The following is a 6,472-nucleotide window of genomic DNA, read 5'->3' as shown; positions in this document are numbered from 1 at the left end:
TCCCTCCTCCTCCTCTTCTTCCTCCTCCTTCCTAATCCACCCACTTTTCTCCTCCTCCTAATCCACCTCCTTCCTAATCCTCCTTCTCAATCTCCTCCTCCACCTTCCAGTTCACCCTATCTCCTACCCCCTCCCTTCTCCTCCTCCTGCTCTTCTTCCACCTAATCCACCCCTTTGCTCCTCCTCTTCCCAATCCACCTCCCTTCCTCCTCCCAATCCACCTCCCTTCCTCCTCCCAATTCACCCCTTTTCTCCTTCTCCTCCTTCACCTCCTCCACCACCCTGTCACCCCCCCCCCCTTCAGCAAGGCCCGGGATAAGGACGGTGGGCGGTAGCGGCAGCAGTTTGCCCGAGGTCCGGTAATCCTGCCAATGCTTCGAGCTTAGGCGAAACGCGTTCGGATTCCCTGGAGGTCATGTTCTCAGGCGGGCAGACGGGTAATAACACGGCCCCTTGCCCTCGTACGTATGCTGATGCCCGCCCCCCGACCACCTCTCTGCACGGGCCACCACCGCTTTAAGGGGCAAGGTGGGAATATTGGGAAATAGTATTATGGCTTCGGGATGAACAGAAGGGGGTGAAGCGATGGAGGTTGAATCGCTTGTTCGTGTTAAACGGTGGTCGAGACTCGTTCCGATGCTCCAGCGGTTAAACTCGGCCATTGAGGACTCGTAACAATACTTGGAAATAGTATTATGGGTATAGGATGAACCCTGAGGAGGCGCTGGGGAAGGGGGAAGGATAGAGTTAGATTACTTGTTCACGATAAAAGATGATACGAAATGTGTTGGTATCCTGTATCGATGACACTCACTTTATCAAGGATTATTAGTTGAGGATGAAGGATTATTAGTTAAGGATGAAGGATTATTAGTTAAGGATGAGGGGTTATTAGTTAAGGATGAGGGGTTATTAGTTCAGGAAGAAGGATTATTGGTTAAGGATGAGGGATTATTAGTTAAGGATGAGGGATTATTAGTTAAGGATGAAGGATTATTAGTTCAGGAAGAAGGATTATTGGTTTAGGATGAAGGATTATTAGTTAAGGATGAGGGATTATTAGTTAAGGATGAGGGGTTATTAGTTAAGGATGAAGGATTATTAGATTAAGGATGAGGGGTTATGAGTTAAGGATGAGGCATTATTAGTTAAGGATGAAGGATTATTATTTAAGGATGAGGGATTATTAGTTAAGGATGGAGGATTATTAGTTAAGAATGAAGGATTATTAGTTAAGGATGAGGGATTATTAGTTAAGGATGAGGAATTATTAGTTAAGGATGAAGGATTATTAGTTCAGGAAGAAGGATTGTTGGTTTAGGATGAAGGATTATTAGTGAAGGATGAGGGATTATTAGTTAAGGATGAGGGATTATCAGTTAAGGATGCGGGGTTATTAGTTAAGGATGAGGGATTATTAGTGAAGGATGCGGGATTATTAGTGAAGGATGAGGGATTATTAGTTAAGGATGAAGGATTATTAGTGAAGGATGAGGGATTATTAGTTAAGGATGAGGGATTATCAGTTAAGGATGCGGGGTTATTAGTTAAGGATGAAGGATTATTAGTTAAGGATGAGGGGTTATTAGTTAAGGATGAAGGATTATTGGTTAAGGATGAATGATTATTAGTTAAGGATGAAGGATTATTAGTTAAGGAAGAAGGATTATTAGTTAAGGAAGAAGGATTATTGGTTAAGGAAGAAGGATTATTGGTTAAGGATGAAGGATTATTAGTGAAGGATGACGGATTATTGGTTAAGGAAGAAGGATTATTGGTTTAGGATGAAGGATTATTAGTGAAGGAAGAAGGATTATTGGTTAAGGAAGAAGGAGTATTGGTTAAGGATGAAGGATTATTAGTGAAGGAAGAAGGATTATTGGTTAAGGATGAAGGATTATTAGTGAAGTATGAAGGATTATTGTTTAAGGAAGAAGGATTATTGGTTAAGGATGAAGGTTGTTTATCATCTGGCCGTGATTAGTGGTGGTTGGAATCCCCTCGCGAAGTTGTCTCGGTTATAATCGGTCTAATAATTGCTTCATTATATTCACAGGGGAGGCTCAGCCGATTGAGATAGACGGTTTGTGTTCGAGGAGGAGAGGGGACAGACGGAGCACATAGTCTGTCTGTGATGACAGAGGTTCGAATCCCTTTCTAATGTCTTCTTAGTAACAGTCTCGTCGAATAGGTTGTTCAAAATTCAGTGAATGATAACAAGGTTTACTTCATGAAGGATAGATAACTATTCTTATCTCCCATCCTTACCCCCGCCCCTCCCTGCGCATCAATTTTCCTCGTTGACTCCTAAAAGACTTAAGGCTTCAGGAGTTTCAAAAGGCTGAACTGTCATTTGGCCATTTTGCTGGTCGAACTTTGCGACGTCGTCGATAGTTTGTGACCAAAGTTTTTGACAGTGACGTGACAGAAGTAATAAAGTTGGTTAAGAGCCGCTCGATGTTTGAGACCTTTTGTTCAACTATTTCTTCCGAAAAAAGGTTATATATATATATATATATATATATATATATATATATATATATATATATATATATATATATATATATATATATATATATATATATATATATATATATATATATATATATATATATTATGATGGCCTTAACTTTATACAGTACATGAAGAGTAATTATATATTTCTTTTACAGAGCTACAAAATCTCTTTCTGTGAACCGGGTGATTACAAATGATCTTCCTTCATTGTGAAAGTACTAGTAAAGCTTTTCTTTCCTTTAGGGTAATGTAAAAAAATTAATTTATTTTTCCACCACTGCCAACAACTTTGGACAATTTGCAGGTGAGGATACGTGAGGCTGTTATAAAACTTCAGTATGAGTCGCTACACCGTGTATGGAGGGAACAATACCGCTTTGATGTCTTCAGACTTGGTGAGCCAAAAAAGCTCATATTGTGTTTCTACAGATCGAAAGTATTGCTTGTTTTCCGCTGTAGCTTTGTTAGTTGTTTCATAATGAATGTTTAAAATCGGGATGATCATATTTTATCACTGGTACATTAATAATATATTACAAGTACAATTGAGCCCATTATTTGATATCTTTATGGACACACAGTTACCTGCACTAACTCCTCAGACCAAGTATATTTTATGATGGCATTATACAAAGTCTCGTGCTGTGTGTTGAGGACGTTATGTAAGGCGTAAACAAAGCTATTCAATCATTTAAGCCGGTATGGGGCTGCTGTGAGACTCTGTGAGCCTATTATGTCCGTGTGGCACTGTCGGGAGTCTCCTTACGTCAAGCCTATGAGTCAGTGAGAAGACGGTAAAACTCTGGTTCACTCCTATGGTGTTTGAACACAGTTTACACACTACCTGTGCTGACAGATACATCCAGGTAGTGACTTCCGTAATTTATACAACAAGCGAAGTGATTATCACTTTACAATATTAAAAGCAAAATCTTAATTATAATTGCAATTGTAACTCTAAACCTTGATCCCACCCCTTACCTGGCCCCAGGGCTAAGTGATCAATCTACCAACATATAGTTCTTACTGAGAATTGTTTTTTTGTGCTTTAATCTATTTATCATTACTGACTGTGACTAAGTTTACCGCCTCGGTAGTGAAGTGGTTAGCGGGGCAGACTGTGCGGGTCCCACCACAGTTCTGGTCACACGGTGGCTTATAAAAACTCGACCCTTGTCACCCCACACCAAACTGACACACTTCTGGCCTGGGGAGGTGTTGATAAAAAAATAACTTAACTTTATAATTGAGGAAGTGAAGGTGGCTGAGTGCAGCGTCGGCTACGCTGCCTCCTTGCATTCTGAAAAGTTAGAATACAGTGTGCTGTATCCATACTGTCCCTACAGGGCAGTCAAGCTGGTTTAGCGTATTTTTATTTTTTTCATCTTCATCACCTTATCTGGACTTCTAAAGTCGTAACCACTTCATTAAATAATAAACCCTGGTGTTTCCTTCTGTTTCAAGACGTCTTAACTCTCCAGAAGATATAAGATAAACGCTTAATTATTTCCTGTGTCCCAGATAATATTCCGAGCTATTTAATCATAGTAATTGTGTCATGCGTTATTTCCAGAGTCACACCTGTTTAAAATGTTCAGTCGTGTCTGTTTTATTAATGCTGGAGAGTTTATATATACCTGTAACTTTCTCGTTAACTAAACTATTTTCAATTCAGTTTGCGAGTTGCTGAAAAAAGAACTCTTGGTTCTCTGGTAAAAAGAGTACGTGAGTCTTTCGTTCACTATTATGGGTGTGTGAATAGACGGTAGAGAGTTGTTTGATGTTTTGAGAGTGTGTGTAGATGATAAAATGTTTACTCATAATTTTTTTTTATAGATGAAAGTAAGTCATGTAGGCCTAAGACTGCCGAACTTTGCCTTATAAGATAGCCAGTTGTGAAGGATCTATCGTAACTAGAAGCGTTTGTGTAATCCAAGTTTCGTGGGATATAATTTGTCTTTCGACTTTCTGGGAATCTTTTTCGTGATCTGTTGACCCACCAAACAGTGATGCAGCTTCCGTCCCTCTCCTACGTGGAAGGGTTGAGGCTAAGCTGATATAAGGGAAAAAAAATAAGGGAGGGGGTGGATTGGATGGAGACTTTGATAATAACGGGAAGAGGAGGCGATGCATATCCATCTATCCATCTGTCCGTTCATCCATCCATCCATCCATCCATCCATCCATCCATCCATCCATCCATCCATCCATCCGTCTGTCCGTTCATCCATCCATCCATCCATCCATCTGTCCCATTCATCCATCCATCATCATCCATCCATCTATCATCCATCCATCCATCCATCCATCCATCCATCTATCCATCCATCCGTCTGTCGTTCATCCATCCATCATCATCCATCCATCCATCCATCTATCCATCCATCCATCCATCCATCCATCCATCCATCCATCCATCCATCCATCCATCCATCCATCTATCCATCTCGAGATAAAAACACATCAAGTATCCCCGAGTTCCTACTAAACCAAAAATACATTTCCCTTATTTGCGTCACCTGTAGTTAAGTGTCACTGCCGAGTCAGACGACCACTGAAGAGGTCGTCCCACTTCAGTAAAGAACAGGTCGTTTTTAAGCTCTTCTGGGATCCGACTGTGTTATTCAGTAGAGTGTAATGGTGAAGCGGCTTTGGTGAGGATGTGTTGTTATGGTGAGTGTTTATGGGAGCAGGAAAGTGTTGTGGTGTTGTGGTTATGGGAGCAGTAAAGTGTTGTGGTGTTGTGGTTATGGGAGCAGGAAAGTGTTGTGGTGTTGTGGTTATGGGAGCAGGGAAAATGTTGTGGTGTTGTGGATTTATAGGGCAATAAAAAAAGTGCTATGGTGAAGGTGTTTATGGAGCAGAAGAAGTGTTAACAGGTGATGAATTTATGACACCAGTATAGTGTTGTGGTGAGTAGTTATGACACCAGTATAGTGTTGTGGTGAGTAGTTATGACACCAGTATAGTGTTGTGGTGAGTAGTTATGACACCAGTATAGTGTTGTGGTGAGTAGTTATGACACCAGTATAGTGTTGTGGTGAGTAGTTATGACACCAGTATAGTGTTGTGGTGAGTAGTTATGACACCAGTATAGTGTTGTGGTGAGTAGTTATGACACCAGTATAGTGTTGTGGTGAGTAGTTATGATACCAGTATAGTGTTGTGGTGAGTAGTTATGACACCAGTATAGTGTTGTGGTGAGTAGTTATGACACCACTATAGTGTTGTGGTGAGGGACCATTTGACCTTACCTGACCTATCTTTATCTGACCTCGGGTAAATATCATTATGAAATCAGTATTGCGTGAGACGAGAGAGAGAGAGAGAGAGAGAGAGAGAGAGAGAGAGATATGATTAGAATTATTAGTCATTATCATCCTCTGTCCCTGTAGGATTACATTAAATAAACTACTACTTCATCCTCATTCAAACATAAGGATAAGAGACTCGTATCCTTCTTCATCCTGTGTGAAACGCAGGATGAAGGACTCCACCCCCTTTCCTCCTACACGAAATATAGGATAAAAGCCTTCAATCCTACAGCAAATAAAGGTGTAATAAATTCTGTCACTCGTTGATGATAAATTATTTGGTCATGTTTCTCAGTGAAGGAAAGTTAAGCGTAACAGTAGATCTCTGTTGACTCCTGAGGCTTCACAAACACCGCCATCAAGGTAGGTAGGTACACATGGTAATGAAGGGAGCCACGTAATCATTGGTACAGGTGTGTGGGTATAGGTACAGTATAGGTACAGGTGAATGGGTATAGGTACAGTATAGGTACAGGTGTGTGGGTATAGGTACAGTATAGGTACAGGTGAATGGGTATAGGTACAGTATAGGTACAGGTGTGTGGGTATAGGTACAGTATAGGTACAGGTGTGTGGTACAGGTACAGCATGGGTTCAGGTGTGTGGGTATAGGTACAGCATAGGTACAGGTGTGTGGGTAT

The sequence above is a fragment of the Homarus americanus genome, unplaced genomic scaffold (genome assembly GCF_018991925.1).
Source record: "Homarus americanus isolate GMGI-L3 unplaced genomic scaffold, GMGI_Hamer_2.0 scaffold6317, whole genome shotgun sequence".
In the NCBI taxonomy this organism is placed as follows: Eukaryota; Metazoa; Arthropoda; class Malacostraca; order Decapoda; family Nephropidae; genus Homarus; species Homarus americanus.
Note: the sequence above shows the minus strand (reverse complement) of the source record.